General features: G+C 44.2%; 1 protein-coding gene across 4 annotated transcripts in view; it reads right to left on the bottom strand.

Moving 5' to 3' along the window:
- The window catches only part of hivep3b (HIVEP zinc finger 3b), a 39,536-nt gene extending 18,094 nt beyond the window's left edge, over positions 1-21,442 (bottom strand). Inside the window, exons 1-2 of one of the 4 annotated variants that reach the window (XM_082552114.1) lie at positions 20,180-20,450; positions 6,434-6,604 (exon numbers count right to left, since the gene is read on the bottom strand). The gene's annotated coding sequence lies outside the window, so the exon portion shown is untranslated. Of the gene's footprint in view, positions 1-1,543; positions 2,303-6,433; positions 6,605-20,179; positions 20,451-21,422 lie in introns of those variants that run through there. The other 3 variants (XM_082552116.1, XM_082552113.1, XM_082552115.1) reach the window with 3 other exon arrangements.
- Between the last annotated feature and the right edge of the window lie 1,683 nt (positions 21,443-23,125).

Genomic DNA, 23,125 nt, shown 5'->3' with positions numbered 1-23,125 from the left:
TCTAAAAAAAATCTGCTGTCATACCCTTCAAACACACAAACACACAGATCTCACCCCATCCCATTCTTTCTTACTGGCAGCAGCCTGGTGCAGGTTCCCATGGAAACCAGCCTACTCTGAGCAATGGCAGATGGAGAGGGAGCTGGAGGTCTAAATTTATCTCCCAGCATCCTCTCTGACTACAGACGCACACTGGCAGCAGGAAGTGAGGAGAGGTACTGCTTGGCCTGTGCACGCACTGACAAGTTGGCATGACCCTTGACATCTAACTCCACCCCTCCCACCCCTGACCCACCTCTTTTTAATGACAGCTTGAACCAATAATTGATCATTTTCAGCATTCACAGACGTTTTACTGCATTCCTAAAATTGTAAGGTAACTGGAAAATGAGAAAAGTCCTAATACCCCTGCCATCATCGCCAAAAACTGTCGATCAAACTTGGACCCAAAATGCTACAATAGTCTGAAACGTAGGCAGGAATAGTTTGATTTGATAGACAAGAGGGGGAAAAAAACCCACGGATGCTGAAAATCACACTCGCCAAGGGATATCAGCGCTGTCAGCCGCGTGGTAAGGAAAACGCTGTCTGACAAAACACCACATACCAGAGTCCTCACTCACTCACTCCCTCCCTCGCTGAGCTCTTTGCGGGACGCGCTGGGATCGCCGTACCTCTGGGTGTAAAGAAGGATTTCGCAGGGCTTCAACAAGACTGGCAGTTCACAAACTGTCGCCGTGTTCATTTTGATTAAACACAAGCCAGCGAACTGCAGGTCAATACCGGTCTTTAAATCAAACAAGGGAGAGCTCAGCTGGGTAATGCACACCTCCGTGTTTGAATTACATCTCTGGCAGCACAAAATCTGCCGCTCTGCTCACAAAAATCAACCACAACAATTAACTGACTACAACTTGGGCTAATTGCAGGCTGCCAGGTTTGCATTGTTTTATTTATGGCTGACACCTTCTCGGATTTAAATCATCTGTTTCTTTTGTAGCGACTTAGTTTGAATTATAACCCAGAATTTGACTCAGAAGTCTTCACCTTTAATTGGCGACAACCTACACTTACATCCACTTTTCCACAAAACTTCCTCAGAGACTCAGATGGTGAGGGAGACTCTGACATTAACTAAATCTGTAAGTTGTATCGTAATGTCTGCATACTGTAATTTGCTTAATGAGAAACCACAGAAAAAGACTTATTGACAACTACTTGAATCCTTCAACTAAAAAAAAAAACTCTTCTGGTTATTGACTACTCAAAAATAAGAAACTAAACTTTTAAATTTCAATAAAAAATATTTCAAACACAATAACCAACAATGTGACTCTTAATAACTAACTAGCCTGTTTGCTGTGGCTAACAAGTACACTAAAGTAATGATGAGGGAAAGAGAAGGTGAAACGAGGAAGATTAAATGGATTAGATGGATCAAAATAAGAGAGGAAGGCTGGAAGAAAAGGATAGGGTGAGTGGGGTGCAAATAGAGAAAGAGAGAGAGCGTGAGAGGGAAAGAAACAGACAGAGTTTAGATTACCTGACAGAGCAGTCTGGTCTTCCCCCTTAGAGACGCTTCACAGGCACTGTGAGACAAGCTGGGAGAGCCAGAGAGTGAGAGCGGATATGACTGTTTGAGTGGGTGTATTGCAGTGAGAGACGGAGAGAGAGAGAGGGAGAGAGGGAGAGGCTTGGGGTGAAGCAAAAAAGGAGAGATGGAGAAAGAGGGAGCGAGAAAGACACTAAATGAATGTTTCCACTGTACAAATGCAAAGGGAGGAGGAAAAAGATGTGGCGAGAAGAAAGTAAAGGCGACTCACACTCACAGAGCATCTGAAAAAAAAAAATCGCCTCATTGCAGTAACATCATTAATTGCCACATTTCTTAGTGCCAACAGAACCGTCACAGTGAAACCAAAACCCTCCGGCTTACACGATCAGGACAGGATCGTCGGCTGCTGTTTCTTTAACTCGTCACATTGCGCGGCTGTGGCACACCTCGACAGACAGGATTACAAACAGGTCTTGCACGGGGTTTTCCCTTCAACGCAGAACCCTGGAGGCGATTCCTTGCAATTATCGCCTCCTTATCTACAAACTTATCTTATTGTAGTGGCAACTGTGCCACAGCAGCAGCCTTCGTTCCTAAGTGACAAATCTTTTGCTGACATGGACGTGTCTCGTTTACGTAAACCTTCCAGTTCCAGCCAGAGTGCCACTGTGCCGCATCTGTAAATGAATTCCAGAGTGGCATCCATTCAAGCAAGCCCCCGCATTACGCAGAACTCGGGCTAGGCCTATCAGCAGTGCAACACGAGGGAGAGAGAAACAGAAAGAGAAAGAGAGAATTTAGAATGAACGGAGGTCCTGCTGTTCCACAGAGCTTTGCCTCACTGGCAGAGCACAGGAAGTGTGAGTCACACACTCTAAAATAAACACACTCGCACGGCGTCGAGCCGGCACACAGAACGAGCGGATGGCTGGCCCGCTGATCAGAAGGCAGGCAGAGAGAACATGGATCCATGCAGGCCAGCAACACGTGCTGACCTGGTTGGGATTCACCGCCTGGAAAAAGAGGATTGTCTCCAGCTCTAATTGCTCTCCATATTTCTTTTCATGCTTCTCTTTTCAACCTTCTCTGCCACACACCATCTTTTTATTCCCCTCTTCACGTTTTTTTTTGCTTACGTCACCTCTTCCACATGCACCACGGCTGGATTGTCCACATGTCTCCCCATTCTTCCTCCTCTGGTTCGTGTTTCCTCTCTTGTTTTATTTGGTCGCATTCAATAGCAGTTTTGTTCAGGACTTGGTGATTACCCCTGGCTCTGTGCGGCTGACTGCTGTAAGGGGACTGTGCTAGCCTGATGCTGGGCTACTCTCACAGGCTGCTGGCCGAGGCACTGTATTGTGTCTCCCTGAATGTGCTCATTGTCACCATTTACAGCACGCACCTTCTATACTGTACTTCCCTGTGAGGGACCTTCACCCATCCGTCATCCCTTTGTCCTCTGTTCCTAAGACTGAAGACTTCTGACGGGAAGGTGGGGATGTCGGGGGTGGAGGCTGACGCCTGGGAACAAAACTGCCACTATGGCAGTGATTGACAGGGAAGTCGCTTTACGCAGACCTAATGATTAGTGAGGCCAGGGAACGAGCAGCAGATAAACAGTCGGATTTGGAGCAAGAAAGAAAGCTAGGATGGCTTAAGGAGAACAGGACAGATCATATTTTGAAAAGTAAATTAAAATGGGAAGTGCAGCAACTGTGAAGGTGGGACATAAAGCTTTCATTAGGCTATAATAAATGGTAACTGTATACTACCCACTGGCCCAAAGCAAGCAAGACTTACAGTATGCAAAGCTGCGCTCATTTACAGTAAATGGAAACAAAGGCTCCCCTGTGGTACGGTCACACGAGGCAGCTTCATGTGTACTGCAGACACCTTCATATATAACATAATGCAGGGACAAGAAACACCTAAAATGCAAACATTGTATTATAAGAAACACTGTGCCGTTTTGAATCGGCCACAGACTATAATTTAGACCAAATGAGTGGTTTGCGCATTTACAGACAACCATACAGATGGCATATTTTTGGACTTTCACCTCATAAACTGCAGACATAGGCAGTAAAGTGGGCAAACACGGTAGTATGTAGAGAGGGTTCTCTCTGTTCCACGGGCAGATTATTTCAGACTTGTGGTCTTCCAGTAAACTGAACCCCTCTGTCCATAAAGCTGTGGTATTATGATAGAAATAAGAGTCATTTAAAGAGGGAGCGTACCTAGTCTACAAAAGCTGCAGTGGCTCGGTGTTGATCTACCTGTTTGTTTATATTTGGAAGACAAAAAAACAAAACAAAGAAGAAGAGTGCCTTTTGAGAACTAAACCACTAAATCTGGTCATTAATCAAAAAAATACACTCTGACTGTGTCACTGTTTCATGCTCAGCCTCCACTTCAGAATATAAACTTTGTATGACAAGTTTAATCACAGCAATATCTCTGACAGGCCACACGTCAGGTTATACTCCTGACTGTAGGACTCCAATAAACAGTGAGCACTGCTCAGCTGAGGTCAAATGGAGTCATTTTAAAAGGAAAAAGGATTGCTGGACAATCCCTTGGCTTAGTGTAAACATGCATCCATTCTCTGAACTGCTTATCCCACTAAGGTGGCAGGGGAGTTAAACCTTTCCCAGCTGATGATGGGCCAGGGGTTGGGTACCTCCTGGGCAACGAACACTGGCTCATTATAGAGCAGCACAGTCATTCAGGCTTACATCCACGCGTATGGCCGATTTAGAATCTTCAATTAACCTGAGTTAAATAATGTTATACATGCTTTGTGACGATAATCTGCTGCCTGCCCTGTTCACTGCTCTGACATTCAGGGCTGCATGCAGCGAAAGTAACCTGCATGTCATTAAGCTGGAGGGAAGCAAAGGAAACTGTACCTGGAGAAACTCCACATGCAAAGGCTCCAGCAGTTAATGTGATACCCAAAGTTTAAAATGCAACATCCATTTCTAAATGTCCATCCATCCATCCATCGCAAACTAAGATGCTGATGCGATGTCGAGATGATATTCGGATGTCGAGGTCAGGTTGTAGGCACTTCCTGAAAACGTGAAATTGCTACATTTTAGCACATTTGGTACTATTTTCCAGACGATGGAAGATTGGAGATTTGTGTGCCTTCCACCAGTGGCTGCTAATGTCGCCTGAAGCAGCAAAATAAATGTGTGGTTTAAATCAATAAATATCTGATCGATGAAAAATATCCATAAATCTAAAACAAACTGTCAGCATAACTATTTTGGACATGTTTTTCCCGAGGGTACCTGCTTGTTGGCATTCAACAGGATTAAGGAAATAAACTGTATTGACAGAAGTGCTGCTCCACCTATAGGAGCATGAAAGTCACGCCATGAAGCTCCCTGCACTCAGTTTCTGTTCTGATGTTAATGCCAGAGGAGCTCTGGACGATGGCAAAAGAACAACAAACGCTATATAAATATTGAGAACTCTTGCAGAAATAGCAACTCAAGTCCAAAAAGATCTGTACTTGTGTTTTGATTATGTGAAGCCATAAACATTTGATCAAGTTATTATTAGCTTTGAACGATGATGGAAAAGACCTCAGAATTATGGAGAAGTTTTACTAGGAACAAAGTCCGGCAATCAGAAGCAACAATGAAATTGGAGAATTTGTCAACATCAGAAGAGGTGTACGGCAAGGGTGTGTGCTGCCACCTGGCCTATTTTCTCTGTACAGCGAGCACATCATGTGCAAGATTGAATGAAGCCAGGAATTGTGGTCAGTGGCGCCTAATTAATAACCTGAGGTATGCAGACGACACTGTAATCATTTCAACATCTAAAGAAAACTTGAAGAAAATGATCAGTTTTATGCCACCAATGAACTGAATTGAATCCAATGAGCTCTTTAGATTGACCTATCCTTTCACAAATGTTTGTAAAGACACTCAGTGGCGATGGGACTGAAAACACCTGACTTCAAAGATTAATAGCTGTACTTTTGTCCATATAGTGTAGCAAAGCCAAATTTACAAATCCAAAGTATCAAAAAACCCCATTGATCTTATAATGACCAGTTACAGAAAGGGAACCAAGCGGCCAGCTAATGGAGTTGAACATGCAAGTCTTTTGTTAATGCCGATCGATACATACCCAGAGCAGATGTGATATGTGACCCTGCAAAGCATTCATAGCCTTTTTTTTTTCCACTCAGCACCTCTGCATTTTATTTTTTAAACAAATAATCTAAATATTAAATAATATAATGCTAAATCCCTTTCTTGCTGGCTATTCCTCTAACTTTTCTGAGAAACAAAAGAAGGTAAACTTTAGCCACGCACAGCATACTCATTATCTTTTTCTTTACCACGCTGCTGTAGCATCATTAAGTGCCAGTGTCTATATATCTGACAAAGTAAGCTTTATATTGTGAGGACAGCTACCAGGAAATCGCGTCCGCATGGCTGCAGAGGGTAGTGATTATGGAAAGTAGCTTGGTGCTCATTGGTAAGTGTTACCATATATAGAGGCAATATATCATTTGCAATTTCTAGTGTAACGGCTAAACCCGGTTATTATATATCTGCACAGTATTAGTAAAAGTCTTCTGAGATCATTTTGACTCACACTTCAAAGGCAAAAAGGGTCTTCTGACATGTAACAACTTCAAAGTGAGCAAACGCATTGCAGCTGAATGGGGAGTTACTGTAACAGAAGTGAAACAAACGGAAAAAAAGAAACAAAACCTGTCTTCGGACAGCTCAGTGCCACACATCTGAATGCATAACTTGCAGCATGCAAATGACATACAAGAGTGACAAAGCATTGTGGAGGGAGGGAGGGAGGGGTTAGCTTGAGCAGATAAATATAGAAAGAGGAACTGACATTTTCAAAAGCTGTCCTCCCAGCGCTCGCAAGTTTCAGTGATGCGTAGATGTCAAGATCACAGTGCACAGTCTCCCACGCAGCCCACCGTACCCGCCGTTCACACTTGGCTGCTTTAAATTTGCTCTCTTAGTTGTGGTGCGAACTGAAAAGTGTTGGCTCGAGGCAAACCTGCGATGAGATGAAGGTGTCCAGTTAATTGAAAGGAAAGGGGACAAAGATGCAGCTCTTGGTATTAAAGCCATGTGACGAGCACGTGAAAAGCATCCACCTGAATCTCTTGGCAGGTTACCTGTATAAAAAGGTTAGAAAGTTCTCAGATTACCCAACAATGAGGGGGGAAATATGCTATAGTCAAAGAGCACCCTGATTGCGTTTATAGATTCCCACATCAAGCGATTTTTTATCTTGTGACAGCGATCCCTTGGTGCGGTTACTTTTGTTTTTGCTGAATCGATCTATTTTTCTCGATGAAGTCACCCAAGTGGATTGCTCCCCAGCGATGGAAAAGCCGGTGCTAGTTCCTCTTTTTGCAGCTGCTGTACTGCATCCTGTGTGAAGCTGCAACAGGTACGACTTAGCGCTGGCTGCTTGGTGCGTGACCCGGCATCAAGCTTTATCTGCACATCTAAGTAAGGGGTTATTTTGTTAATTCACGCCGCCATGCTGGAGCTGCTCGTGCTTTTACTGAGGCCTACACAAACACAGACACGGGGGAAGAGTCAACAGGTGGACGCTCACCCTGAGTGTGTTCAAACATGACAGTTGGCCTACAGAAAGTATCAACACAGCAAACCTCGGTCCCCACCTTCCTGTTGCTCGGTTGGCAGAAGGGCATTCTTCTGATCAGGGAGTTTACTCAAAGCTAGCCCAGGCCAAGTAATTGCTACCCACAGTGACAAACAACTCCATTCAGTCTAAGTGTCGGTTTACAGTTTACTCTCCCTCCTCCACTGCGAGGCCCTGCTGACCATTCTGCTTGGTGCCACGCTGCATTAGTGGCCTGTCAGCAGAGCCTCTCCTGACGCATCAACGCCTCGTCAGCCTCCAGACCCGATGCGCTTATATACAAACGCCGTGTGCCACAACCCGTCTGTTTGTGTGTTTATTTCTCTGAAAGTGGAGGTGTGTGTTATGGAGAGAGAAGGAAAGAGTGCGAGACGCAGAATAACAAGACAGAGAAGAACAGAATGTGCAAATGCGTAGGAGAAAGGCAGGGACAGAGAGAGAGAGAAGGCTCTCGCATGTGGTCATTTCGTGTTTTCATAAAGTGCCTACAACCTGTCCTCAATGATCCATTTGCCATCTGAGACCAACTTTAAAAGGCTGTCAAATGCATTTACAATATTCAGCCTCTGTGTCTTGAGACCAATGCCCCCGGTCTGAATGAAACAGTTAGTCAATCACGCACAGAAATCGAAACAAAAAGTCAAACTGCACGTTTTCTTTGTGGAGTCATGAACATGTACAGATGCAGAAAAGTGTTATAAGTTTTTACTTTTCCCTTAAGCAATTATGAATGACAGTGATGAGATTTTTAATTTTCCCAGCTCCGTGAGCATTAACGCTGTCAGCATTGCACCCCATCCTCAACATCTGCGATCAAATGCCACAAACCACCTTTCCAAAACCTGGAAACTGAATGATGCCCACAAACATCCATCAGTCCATCCAGCTTCAGCGTATCCAATTTAAGGTCCGAGGGAGGGTAAAGTTATCATAGGGCGAGACCTTGGGACAGGCTGCCAATCGGCCGCACTCCTTGCACACTAACAAGGTGAAAAACAATTGTCACAATGAATAAATACAGAAATATTTGACCACCGTTGCGCTGAAAGTAAAGAAATGTATTCAGATTGTATTTAAACCAAACCAGAGCATCAAATAAAGCATCTACCTGCCCTGATATGTTTTTATCTCACTATACTGTAAGTTTTCAACTGGAAAGCTTGTCGTTTTTGCTTGATGAAATCATATCCAGTCTGATAACACAAGACAGATGGAATATGGATATACTGAAGGTTTAATGAGAACAAACGTGCATAATCATCGTGCTGCTTTCCCTGCGTTCATCTCGTCTTTCCAGCTGAAAACCCTAGAGAGCTAAAGAAACATAGCTTCACTGTACTGTAAACACGTGGTAGGAAGAATTAAGATGTCAAGATGAGTGTGTCAACACTTGCACGCTGCTTAGAAACAAAGTGCCAGCATTGAGCAAACACTTGCACTTGTCTCTCATTCCAATACCAAAATCTGAGTGCTACTTTACGGAGGTAATTTGCTATTAACAAGTGTGTGAGAGATCCAGAATTTATGTGTGATGCCTTTGTTTACGCTTTAGATGAACCATGGCAAAAACTCCTGCAAACCAAATGCCCCAGACAGACAGAAATGTGTCACTGGCTACACTCACTCACGCTGGGATGTACAGTCTAGTTTGGCCGTTTGGGATGGTAACGCTGCCGTATCACTACAAAGACACGCTGCTCATGAAGTGTCATATTGTGCGTTTACGGTATGTGACACACGCGCTGTAGATGAGCATTATTCTCTCTCCTGACCACCCAAACTAGAGGTAATTGAGCCCAAAGGTCATGTGACCCGCTTTAGGGGTATTAACTGTGCATTCCTCCATTTGTTATCGGCCCGTAAAGATCTCCTCTAAGGGAAACCTGACTCCAAAAGCCAACTCGCCACCTCTTCTCCCTCCTCTCCCTCCATCCCTCCCGTCTCCAGAGTTGCATCCTTCTGCCTGCGAGCCTGATCATTTGAATACAAAGCAGAGAAACAAAGGTGTCCTTAAAATAGAGATGCTGTCTGCAGTGTGCTTTCAAAGAACCACACTGCAGAGAGAGCGAGAAAATAGAGAGAGGATGAGAGGGGGGGGAAAGGGAAAGAACAAGAAGGAGAGAAAGACAGCAAAAACAACAGGCATATGGTGAGCAAATGAGACACTGTATTGATGTAGGATAGGTGGACAGACACATTGATTTCCTGCTAGTTCTTCTCTGGTTATGTACGGCTGATTTGTCATCCAATCCAGGTTGAAGCACGGTCTCTGAACTTGCCCTAAGCCGGGCTTCACAGGCTTCTCTGTCTCAGTATACACACAGTGGATCATTATGTTACCGCTCAGAATGTTTTCTGTGAGAATCGAGCATGATAGAGTGCATGACGAAGCAAAAGTATCAATTCTATCACCAATTAATTAAATGCTATCCTAACCAATACTCTTACTGCAGTTTAACACAGGCACAACAACACCTGAAAACAACACCTTGACAATGCAAGTCACAAAACTCAGACTCTTACATCTCCCTGTTTAAATGTGGTACTCCGGTTCCACCGGAGAATTTGGAAAAAACTAGCTGCCTGGCACCATTTGCTTTGCGTACCGTCCACCTTTTAAATAAGTACATAGATACTTAGTGGCATGAACACAGAGGCTTTTCCAACCCTGCAGATTAAATCAAAGTGTTTAGGGACAAAGTCTTATAAATAGCAACCAATCAGAGATCCCCTTGGAGTTTCACAGACCAGGTGAAGGAGCAAAGCTCTGTGCAGCATAAACTGTAGAGACAGCAGTGAGAAATGAAGCAAATAAGGTGGTTAAAATCATCACTGGATGATGGGGAAATCCTGCACGCTCAACAATAATTGGATGGCAGGCTAACTGAGAGGTGAAGCTCAGCGTGATAAGCTGACAGGTGTCTTCCAGACTAAACATGCGGTTAAAGCGGTTTCAGGGAACATGATACCACGCTCATATCTAACCATTGAACATGAGGCTACAGCTTAAAGCCACTCAGCTTAAAAGGGTACGAAGGTCGGATGGGCTGTTTCAGTTTCGGCACCTCTCACAAAGCTCATAAGGCATCTCCTTAAAACAGTGATTTGTTTAACCTGTTTAAAAATCAGGCAGGTTTTTATTACTGGACAGAGCTGTGACTGACTGTGTGTCTGTATTATACTAAAGCATTTTACCATAACAAACGACTCCGACTTTAAATATCCACTGAAGGCTCATAAGTGTGTTTCCAAACTGCTGAACTGCTCTTCTAAGGAAAAGAAAAGCTCTAACTGGATGGCTTCCATGTAACAAGCTTACATGCTAAGCTTTTATATCATAGTTGGACAGGAGGAGATGCCTTTTCATGCACGCTGGACAGATTGTCTGATTTAATTTTCCCCATTCTGGGAGATCGTGGCTCAAGAGTTGGGAGTTCGCCTTGTAATCAGAAGGTTGCCGGTTCGAGCCCCGGCTTGGACAGTCTCGGTCGTTGTGTCCTTGGGCAAGACACTTCACCTGTTACCTACTGGTGGTGGTCAGTTGTCCGGCAGCCTCGCCTCTGTCAGTGCGCCCCAGGGTGGCTGTGGCTACAATGTAGCTTGCCATCACCAGTGTGTGAATGTGTGTGTGACAGGTTGTGTAAAGCGCTTTGGGGTCCTTAGGGACTAGAAAAGCGCTATACAAATACAGGCCATTTATTTACCACTGCTGGACCCAGAGAGCACTTTTAGATGAACCTCTCAGAAAACTCAACAAACTCTAAATTTACAAAACAAATCTGTGCCCTTGATTTGAGGAGGAGCTATTTTTGATATTAGATTTAGATCATCTTTTTTTTTAGTCATCATGCAGCCTTGAAGGTTTACTGCATGGTGTGAAGGTTACTCTTCTAGCTGAATAAAGTATTTACGTATAACGCAGTAAGGCGGTGTTTGCCAGAGTGTCAATATTGTGAGGTAGGAGAACGTGGAACAAAGATTAAAAGATACAGACTTGATTTTCTGTCTTCTTTTCAGTCTGTAACAAAGACAAGTGCAAGTGTTTGCATTCACACTACAAGCTAAACAATCAATAAGTCACTAAAGTCTGTTCATTTTCTAGAAAGCTGAAAAATAAGGGAAACCCTGATGAAGAGCATGTTTGATTCATTGGTTTTTATGGTCAGCTTCTACAGATCCAGTCTAGTTTCAACTAAAAGAAAGCACATGAATTGAGAACAGCACCAGAGTTCAATTAAATGCATTTTTAAAACAAATCAGTTCAACCAAAATAAGGTTTATTTTGGTTGAACTGGACCCGAGTGTCTAATGTCATCGTGAAAAGAGTAAAAGATGAAAACAGGCCGTGTACTCCGGTAACAGATAGACAGAGTTTTCTAAAAGTACGGAAACTTGTTTAGAGACCATGTAAAAAGCTGATGAGCAAGTCATAAGTCTGAACCCACAAAATTCAAACAAATGGCAAGATGTGCCCTCCAGTGAGCCGCTAAACTGAGAGTGAAAATCTAATCTAAAGACAGAAAATCGAATCTGCCGACTCTCAGATAGGATAACTTTCATTACTGTAGCAGTCTGACTCAAAAAAAAGAAAACATCGACTGTGCATACCGTCGAAGTAAAACAGTTTCTCTGCAAAAACGGCGAAATCAAGGAGGCTCTGATTGAGAAGATGGAGCGAAAGGCAAGTGGACGAGTGACGACTGATTGAAAGTCAGCGAGAACACTTCCTGTACCGATACCATAAACATAAACTGATAGATTAAAAAAATGAACATCAGTTTGCAGACCTGCCCAGCCTGTGAGTACAGCAACTGTGGTTTGGCATGTGTTGTCAGCTTCGGCATGAATCTTAACTTAAATCTTAACTAAAATGTGAAAAAGATTACTGAATTGGACGGTTTCAGTAACAGGGTGTTAAGCAGTTACAGTAGAAAGTGTGTTACTGCACTCCCACCCATAGAAGAACCTGCTGCATTTTACAACCTTTGGCTTTAAAATGATAACGTCGCTATTTGGGCGCGTTTCGATGACACACAGTCAGCAGGCCTTGGCAAATGAGAGGCAGAATACAATGCAGCACACTAGTCACCATGAAAAACTGCACTGGGGATAATCTGATAACACTGTAGTTACACAGAAAAGCAATAAACTGTGCATTACATAGATTGATGGGGTAAAACACCGGTACCCTCAACAAAACAAACCACAGCTCCTGGGTTTAGTGCTTCATGAGCAAAAAAAAAAAAAAAGGAAGAAAGAAAGAAAGAAGAAAAAGTTGAGGAGAAGAAAAAAACGTTTTCAACTTCTTGATGAAAACAGCAGTTAACCTATGACACGTGTTTCACCATGCTCCCCGTGAACAGTAGTTACAACTGTAACCAGTGAAAGAGAGTTTCTATCCTTGCAACACGCACAGCTCGCACTCATAAGACAGTGCACGCCATGCACCTAACCATCGAATCCTGCAGAGCAATTTCAGTCCGGGTTTACAATCTCAGTGGAGAATGCAGCTCTCCATTCTACACCCTCCAGCCCCCGTCCTCTCCCAAACCCTCACTAGGGTTTCTCCTGATCTCCTTCTTCTGTGTTATTTAGGCACTCCCACAGTAATGGACACTCTACTTAGGGTGCTGCGAGTGGGAATCCAGCCCCTGCCACTCCAGCTCGTGAATATCAGCTTCTCAGATTTGCTGTGAGCATCCACTAAAACCTGGAGGCTGTTGAGAGAGTGCGAAACAGAGACTGGGCCTGGCGAAACAAAGAGAAAAGGACTCTCCCTCTGTCTTTTACTTCAACGCATGCTTCCAGCCGTGCATCTCAAGCGCTCTCTGTGGAAGCTGGTGTCAGACTGAGCCAGAGGACCCCTGTGACGGTGTAAGACTGCTTTAATGACCCAACTTTTCCTTTAGCTCTGGCCTCTTTCCTGGCTGGGAAACCTGTCATTAAGCAGACATAGAAGGCACGGGGAGGAGAAGGTGGGGGTCCTCAGAGGAAAAGGGCACTACCATTAAGCATATTAGAGTTGCAGAATGTTGATGAGAAAAAACAAAACAGCGTTTGCAGTGACTAAGCTGGGGCTGCTCCCTAGCACTGTGCTGACGGAGCAAAGCTGGGAGAAAAAACAGGGAGGAGGTGGGGGACTACCTGGGTGCAAACATTGGGACTGCTGACTGTTTGAGGTTGTTGAGGACAGCAGGATTACATAATAAAAACCACTGTAACATCTCAGACTGAAGAGCTTCCTACAGCAATCTCTGTCTTTTCCCTCCAAAAATAAACGCTCTCATGTCTCCCGCAGTCGTCTGCTTTTGTTATGGTGGCAAATCCTTAATTATGACTTGACTTATAACACCCAGTTAATTTAATTTCACCGCTGCGTGCCGCTAGCTGAATAGTACTGCAAATCCTTTAAAAGGGGCGAATAAGGAATGGATGGATAGATTTATTTTGCAGGATTTTCAGCCTCCACAGTTTGCCCTGTGTTTTGGGAGGGGTCTCCTCCCAACTTTACCCACATCTCATTCATCTTAGCTCCCGGGAAAGCCAAGACTTTTAGCATCCAGTTGTGGATAAACATCCACATGCTTTTTTTTTTTTTTCCCATTTTCTATCATCTGTTTATTTTCCCAATTACACTGGGTGAGTCTGTGTCAGCAGCTCTGGGGTTTTGCACTGGCAGGAGGCGGAGAGAGGGAAGGGAGTATCCTCTCCCAGGGTGAGGAAGTTTCTAGAGGAAGCATGGTACAGACAGTCGTGTGCGTGCGTGCGTGTGTGTGTGTGTGTCAAATACCTCGTGGTCATTATGATAAGTGCAGAAAGAAATAGATTTACAATTGTGTAACAAAAAAAGAGCCAAAATATAAAAGACAGTTTTCTTCCTTCTTTCCACACATCCCCTAATAATGGGGCTCGTGCTTTGCCTGCTGATCCGCTCAGATTGTGTCACAAATGTGTCATGAGATTACTTCACTAAAGCCACGGCGTGTTGTGGACATCCTTCACATATTTGCAGGCCTTCTGGTTAATTCTGAGGCTGACGGATAAACTCGTCTCAGTAAGGATTTATGAGGCTTTTCACACAGACAACTAAAAAAGCAAACGTGGTTTTGAGACCTGAAATTTAAAATTTAAACTTAAAAACAAAACAAAAACAAAAACAAACAAGAGACTAAAACATTATTTCAGGCTAAGAAGACAAACAGATTTCTGTCACAGCCCAAAGTTTTCAGGGCCAAACTGCATCCGTCTGCTTCTAAAATGAGGCAACAAAATGCAAGCAGTTAGACAATCAGAGTGTCAGAAAGCCCACTGTTTAGCTCCCTCCTCATTTAGAGGCCAAGCCAGAAAGTGAAGCACACCTATAATAACGCTAATTCCTCAATAAACAGGAAAACACGGGTCTGTGGACTGGTGGAATTTTACAATGACAGCCAGGGTGATAATTTTTCTGTTTGCCTGTGAAAAACACGGGTTTGTTGATCACATGGAGCTATTTTAAAAGCTTAACTCGACTTAGATTGACTATTAAAAACAGTGACTCAAAGCTGTGCTACAAAAACAAGTTTTGTTTTTACATTTTTCTGGATTTATTTCATTTAAAGCCTGACAAAAAACGACATCAGATTAGGGAGACTGCCACAAGTTGGTGAATTATCCGAGTGAAAAAAAAAGTTCCTCTGAATCAGTTCCTGGACATATTTAACAAAATAACCTGTAATCTTTGCAAATTTTAGACCTTGCCTAAATAAATCAAACCTGTTCGACAAAATCAAACCAGGAAGATTTCCCACCCCCCGTATCCCCTGCACTTATTGCAAGCAAGGAAAGACCTTTTGCTTTGGAACGGCACCAATGTAGCGTGAAGAGATACATCTGACAGTGTTACACTGGAATATGACAGGCACTTTGATTTTATTGAAGTACAGCAGTCGCTCTGTCTTCTGTCTAGGCCAAGCTAGGAAAGTTATCTGTAGGAATGCTCATGCAAATATTGACCTTCAATTAGGTGAAACAGACACCCGCGCTTAGGGGCTGCAATATGGAGACATCAGCAAAAACATCGTACAGGCAAACACGTACAGAATACATCTAAGTGTGCAGAGTGTATGTAAACACATCGTGTGTCAATACGCCTCCTTTTAATGCCAGTGTACTGACAACTGCAAAATCTGAAGACTTATAAAGGTAGTTTTAACCTCAAACAGGATGTCAACAAAGCATCTGCAGCATCACAAAACCACAAAAAACACGAGCTATTTGGTGCTAACACAGAACAAACGCAGACCAAAATGTGGGGAGTTTCATGACCTTTAAAGTATAAAGAGAGAATGGCCTTCCCAACTGACACCAGTTGACCACACTCTTGCATAATTAACAGCATCTAAAGTGAGGTGTTCTTTGCATGACCTTACCTGACAACGTCAGGGCATAGCTTGCCTAGAAAGACTGTGAGAAACAGCAAATAGATGCACGTGTGCAGCCCGCAGCCCACATGTGCATTTTTCAGATTAATTATATTTTTAATACAGCATCGTATTCACCGGTTCGACTGATATATTGGATCACACCGCAGGGCATGGCAAATATATGTAAAGAAATAAATAAATAAGGGCATGCCCCGGAGTTCCCCGTAAGCCAACACAGCTCACATCATGTAAGGCACAGCAAGTAAGAAAGAACGGCGCACTCTCCCTCCCTCCCCACTTCAGTGACAGTGACATGGCTGGGGAGGATTGTGCTGGAGCATCGCCTGCTGTCTTGATTTGCTCGGCAGATCCACGGCAGGGTTGGAAGGATTCTGCCCTCCCAAAGCCCTCTTACCCTCCTGCGGAGCAGAAATCCCCTCCAATCCTCACTTACTGCTCCTGCAGGAGTGCCTTACTCACTGAGACAAAGGACTCCATTAGAGGAGAGGAGAGAAATCAGCTCTAAAGAGAGGAGGGAAAGCTAGTATGAGGACATGCACACACACATATAAATATATATATATATATATATATATAACTATATAAGTGTTCAGCACTGTGTCTGCATCGCCTGCATAGTTTACACACTCTCATGGGACTGATATAAGATGAGACAGATTGAGAGCCTGCATCTGAGGACACAGCAATAGGATTTCAGAGAAGTTAAAGCAGAGGTAAACACTAGTTATCTTTGCAGGTGTCAGTTAATGAACACAGATTAGAGCGGTGAACAGGCATCATCTGGAGATTGCAATCTGTGCAGATGCATTGCACGCTGAGGGGTGTGGTCAGAGCGGTGTCTTGGGAGTCGGCGAGTGAAAGCGAGAGATTTGGAAAGTGGTGGAGATATCTGGTAGTGAAATATAATAACTTGCCTGCACCATCGATCAATACGCACACTGGGTGCGTTCTCTTTCTTTCAAGCCAACAGATGCAAAAAAAAAACAAACAAACTGGAGGATTATATGCCTGACCTCCAAAAAGTGCGATTTAATTCTTTCACATAACTGCTAACTCTAAAGCTGAAACTTTATCGTGCGTGTTATCACTTTTGCTTTTGTGTTTTTTCAAGCACTGATCAGCCTCGCCCCCAGTATTACACAAAGCTCGGCAGTGATATCCTGGCGGAGCCCCCTTTCAGACATACCTGTGGTGTGGAGCACAGAGGCTTACAATCATACTACAACAATAAGTATTGCAAAATGCCGGCCGCTGCAGACAGCGAACCCCGTGCACAAAAATGCCCTCCGTGTTGATATAAGGAGAAAACACACAGATTGTTGCATATCCTAAAGACGACAACAGAAAATACAAATCTGGTGATAATGGCAATTTATTGGGTCTCGAGAAAAGTTGGGAGTTAGGATGTAATCAACTTGTCGCCTATTTTCGAAGAAGGATTGTCATTACGTGCAGCAAACCTCTCGACATTCCACTTGGCTACCAATGGTGCTCGAGTGGGTAATGATTAACGCTTACGGAGGGAGTGTTCGAGCGAGTAACCACTTTGTTGCGCTTTCTCTTCCTGTAAGAACCTTCACTGCCTGCACGGACATCACCGTCCAAGATTATCATTGTATAACCTGGACGAGCACACCTGGGAGCGGGCCAGGTGGCGGCACTAACACACATACGGCACAGACTCTGGTCCCTGCCTGGCAAACACAAAGAAACTCCATTTGAAGGGGCCAGCCAATACACAGGCCCGGGTAGGAGGCTGAGTGTAGGCCAGACACTGATAAACAACTGTAACCCCTGCAAACAAACACAAACACACACACTGACCTAAATGACACCAAAGCAGAGTCATGCACTACACAGAAGGCCACAGGGCTAGATAAGTGAAGAAAATGCTTTTTAATATTCAGAATGCATTACAGTGTTACTGAATGCCTGCAAATGGATTATTGGGCTACTGGGGCATTTGTGAAGTTGCCAGATTGGCACTCCTGACCTCCATTTTACTCTGTGTGCATTTGTGCAATTTGTGTATCCAAGACTTGTTCCTGGTTTACTGTTTACTCTGAGCACTACAGTGCATCTATTCTTCTCCGGTGCCTCGGAGGAACAGGATTAGTGACCAGCCACAGAGAGATGAAAGATGTGCCCTCTTACCACACATCTTCAACATGTGTTCTTTTTTCCCCCATGAAGATCCCAATAAAACCCCTCAACATCCTCTCAAAGAAAACAAGACTTAAACCTGCTCGCACACACCAACAGCACCAGAGCCAACGCTCGGTTTGAATTTTTGTAGAAAGGTGTGACGCCGTCCGTGAAACATTTCGCGTTAAAGGTTCAGTCTAAACTGCCAAGCTCGCTTTGAAAAAAACCACACATGCTCCCCGACCTTCCTGCTCCGGTGCTACAGTGCTTATCAGACCTTGCTGTCTGCAGGGGATGCATCTGAAGGTTTGAGCAGGAACTCGACAAGACCCCTTGCTGCCAATGGCATTTCATGCAGTAAATCAACACGTTGCCACCTGCAAGGTTGAGTGAGAGTGCGAGAGCTGCAGAGGGTATGCCAGGTGACTGTGGGTGCACGTGAAAGTAGGGATATGGGGTATAAGCTGTTATTAATTGACCAGAACTGGCCTGTTTTCTCAAGTGGTACTCGTGCCAGTGGGAGAGACACCAAGACATAGAGCAGAGTCGAAGTTCTTTAGTAATCACTGTTACTCCTGACACTTATATTTGCTCTTATTGTGCCTGATCAAACTTATTGCTCAAGACTTCAGCTACGACACTGAATATTTTTTATATAGTGAACTGGCATTGCTAATCCGTTGACTTGTGTGTATATACACACACACACACACACACACACACACACACATATATAAAAACAGGTTCTGCAAGACCTTCGTTTCCAACTTTAAGACGTAGTAATCTCTGACAGCAGGTATTTTGTCCAATGACCAAATCCTCCACGACGCGAACAGTCTTGGAATTCTGCAAGGAAATGGAGCGGCGCTCTCCTCAGGTGCCTGCTGAGCTAGCGCCTTCCTTCAGCCAGCAACACCACAAACTGGTCTTGATCCAGGCCAGAGTGGAGCACCGTAAGTTCGCCACTTTCTGCTGATTCACTAAGAAATAATTGCATATAGGCCTCTCTCCCTTTTCACCCCACACCACCTTTACTACTATGGTGTGACATCTTACTGTATCTTTGTGGTGGGACTTAAAAGAGTATAGCTGGCAGACGTCGCCAAGGACGCTGCAGCATAGAGGCTGCTGTGTTTGTTTCCTTTTCAAATGCTTGCACTGATGAGGTACTGAACCTCATCTCCTATGTAAAACACAACAAAACAAAACAAAAACGAGACAGCATCAGCTGGCTGTGGTCTTCATCTACACAGAACAACAGATTTCAAGTGCTATGATTTCAGATTTCAATGCTTTCCTCCCCACTGCTGTCAGACTCCATAATAAAGACTTTAACTGATCAAGCACACACATCCATACATATGCAATAATACTAAGTGCAATAATCCTTTCTGTCATCGTTGTATTTTTACTCAGTTGTATATAGTATTTGTATTTGTATTCTATTTTTATCTTATTGTATATTTATTTTATTTTATTCTACTGTATATAGTATTTTATTTTATTCTATTCTGTACAGTTGTGTACTGTATTTATTCTTATTGTATTCTAATTTTTGCCTCATAACTTTTGCACTGTCCACTTCCTGCTGTGACAAAACAAATTTCCCACGTGTGGGACTAATAAAGGTTATCTTATCTTATCTTATCTATCCATATCTCACTTCCTGTAAAAGTAACATCAGAGGTGCAAAACCATGACTTTGCCTTATGCCAACTTCTGATTTTACACAGACAGATAGAGTTACACTAAAACTCAATGACACAACTTCAAGTAGATGAAAAGACCAACAAAAAAAACCCTGTTTTGTTAACTGAGCCCATCTATCATATAAAAGCAGATCAACAGAGTACAAAAGCATGATGTCATCGTCCAAAAATCTGCCAAGTGTAGGTGTAGCCCATTACAAATAACTTCACAGGCCTGATCGTGAATCGCGTGTTTATGCGTAGCGTGCGTGTGCTAGCCCCCCATCCCCACCACTCCTGCTCTCCTCAGCCGGTTAGCTATTGAGGACAGCCGGGGTGAGTGAAGGTGCATGATGAAGCATATGCTGTCAGCTGTATATGTGCAGCGCCCCTGCCGCTACTTCAGCGTACAGTACTTTGGTGAAAAGGGGGAAAAAAAACTCGCTCTGCTGCTCGGGTCCGCTACACGCAACACATCTTTAATCATTTATCACCAAAACGCATCGCTCAACTTCATATCACACTCACGCTTTTCAAAATAAATAAACACCAAAAATAAAATAAAATACGGCCGGGATCAGCTGTCAACTTCACACCGTGTACCCCTCCCCTCTCTGTCTCTCTCGCGCTTTCTTTCTGACGAGCACCACAAGCCAAATGAAAGTAAGTAACAAACAGCCGACACGGTTCATATTTACCAGCTTGCTACAGTGCTGGCGCTGCAGCCATTTATCCCGTTGCGAAGGAGCCAGAAGTCCGCATTTCCTGGATTGTGATGCGCCGGGATCAGCTGCTGTGCGCCCGGGTTTCTGTGCAGGGAGGACCGGAGGGGCTGGTTGTGCTTCCCACTGTTGTGTCAGACCGGACAGCGATGCCACGTTCAGCAGATCGCCACAAAAAAACAACATCTCGCCCTACGCAAGACACACTCCGCGGTTCCGCACCACCCCGCGCGGTAGGTCCGGTGGGCACCGCCCTCCCGTCAGCCTCCACCAGTGGGCTGGCGCGCCGTGCCCAGCCTCATGAATAATCATAAGCTGTAGAAGGACGCCATTGGTTGAGAGGAGCGGTTCCTGGTTAATGCTGTTAATTCTAATTAGCTAGACAAGCTCGCGCAGTGAGCGTGAGAGTTCTGGAGTCAAACTGAGCCGTTTATCCACTTTGTTTTCCTCCGTGGACCTACACCATCACCGCACACCTCCATCCTGTACCACAACAGTCTACTTGAACGAGTGACTGAGATGACATCACACAAAAGATCTTAACAATGATTTGTTATGAGCTGAAACCATAAATGAATTAACTTCAATTGCGCAAGGGTGCTGTGCCATTCTGCAGTTTTAGGACCCGATACCAAGTAAATACAGGGCCAATGTAACGATATCCCTAAGGATACTTTTAACCTTTAAAGGGAGCTTATGTAGGGAACCGTGTTATGTTTATGAGATGAATGATCATCAGTTAGCCAAAGTTGAACCCATTTTAATGGCCAATTGATTACTGATTTTTACTTTCCACAATAATTGCTTGATATAACGTTATAACAGGCCTGGTATGTAAATGTGTCTGTCTCTAAATCATATTGGGTATGATTCAGAGACAGACACATAAGTATTAAGCCTATCCTGCTATCGTGCTAGTACCGTTCCAATATCAATACAAGTTTAGGGATGGACACTATCGATATTTGGATCGATCTGCTCACTTCTAGTTTGCAGTTTTTGGCAGACACCCGGCTGCAATGGGTGCTGATCTGTTGACCATGGCTCTCTGACCTTCTCCTATTTGTGGGCCCATAAGTAGGGACTTATGGGAGGTAGATGCAAAAGGTCAATGAGAAAGGCATTCCTGGAGATCAAATGGTAATCAAAGGCCAGTGGACATCAGAGTGCACGAGTTGTGGTAACTGGCAGCCGGAGCTTATCTCTTCACCTGACTCACCCATCGTCACTGCCAAGGCATCCAGCAACTGAATTGCACATGTCCTGATGTTTCACTGGAGAATGCACTTGTGAGCGTACAGTTAGTCCTGCTCTTTTGTGTCTCATATTTTCTGAGCTGTCTGTGCATCTGCATCCAGCACAAAAACTCTTTGTTCTCGTGGCTGAGAACAGCTCTGCAGCGGAGAGGGGAAAAGGAAAGGAAAAGTGCGAGGGAGGTTGAGAGGGAGGGGTGGATGCGAGGAGAGGTGTAGAAACGAGAGGATGGGAAAGCAAAGAAAAACGGCGTTAGGAAGTGAGAGACGGAGGAAGAGACAGTGAAAGGACCGGGGACACGCTGTGGTGTGAGCGCTCCGGAGTGCTACAATATGACTCTGACGAGTTTATGTAACCAGACCGGCCTGGCATTTGGCTCACAGCAGACGCCGGGTGCGCTAACTATTATATAACTGCATTAGCTGCTCCTCTGAGCTGAGGGAGAGCATGCGCACACACTCAGACTTGTAGACTTCCAGCTTAGAGCAGAGGGACTGCTTTGCACTGTAGCCTGTGCTGTGCGAGAACGTGGAAATACAGAGGAAGTTCATCAGTTCAACAGGAACGAGCAGAGCTGTTAGCGGACCATACATATTTAGTGGAGAGAAACTGCACAGCGCAGTCTGTCGGGCATCAGCATCTTCCCATCATCCAGCAACAAGTTTCCAATCCCGAAAAGCCTAATTGGGGCTTAATGTTGGGTAAATGTTTCCAGTGCTCGTGCAGTATGCCAGCAGGGTCCAAACTCAATTAGCTCCCCTGCATGCAGTGCATAATCCAATGGGCCTGGATTCCACTCTTAAAACCCAATTACACCTCAGACAGGCATTTCCAGTCATTCCGTCAAAGAGGTGGTCAGGGATGCATAACCCCTAACAAAAACGGTACTTATCTAAATCAGCATCAGGAGAAGTCAACACCGCTCACTGTTCAATATTTGCAATATGAAAGTGCGAAACAAAACTGAAATAGTCTCATGCTTTAGTGCGGAGGCGGAACTCGTTCTTGACTAAAATGCGGCCAAACACTGACATTTGCAAGCCGAGATTAAGGTCAGGGCTAACACTGCAAGTGATAACGATTGTCTGAATCAATCTAAAATTAAAAATCCCAGCAGGCCTAACTAAGCATGGCTGCAGAGCTACACTAAGTGGCTCATAATCAGCACATTACAGCTCCCGATTATTACGGCGACAAATTGCATCTGATGATAACAGAGGAAATGAAAGTGAGATTTATGACGCTGGAGCCAATGGCCGAAGACGAGGAGAGTCTTAAATCTACTCAATGAGAAAACCAGATCTCACATTTGTACACCTGATGATAGCAGGGGAAATAAAAGTGAAATTTATGACGCCTGGCTAATTTGTTCTCGGGTGCTGGTGCTGCCTGAATTCAGAGGCTGTTACATTTCAGATGGGGCTAATGAAAGAAGAGTGTTTGTTTAATAAGTCTGATTGTTTTATAATGTAAACGCTCCAGTCAGTGAGGGAGAAATGAAGAAATAGGAGATAAAACAGTTTTGTGGGGTCAAAGCGTCAGAGATTTGGAGGATGTGCTGCAAGCCTGCTCCTGTCAGAGGACAGACATGGCTTCTTTCAGTTTTGGTAGTTTACTACAAATGCCTGTGCGTTTGACAGTGATTACACAAGACTTGACATGCACTCT

Source organism: Aulonocara stuartgranti (assembly GCF_965226115.1).
Source record: "Aulonocara stuartgranti genome assembly, chromosome: 11".
Classification (NCBI taxonomy): Eukaryota; Metazoa; Chordata; class Actinopteri; order Cichliformes; family Cichlidae; genus Aulonocara; species Aulonocara stuartgranti.
This window is presented reverse-complemented; position numbering and strand designations above follow the sequence as displayed.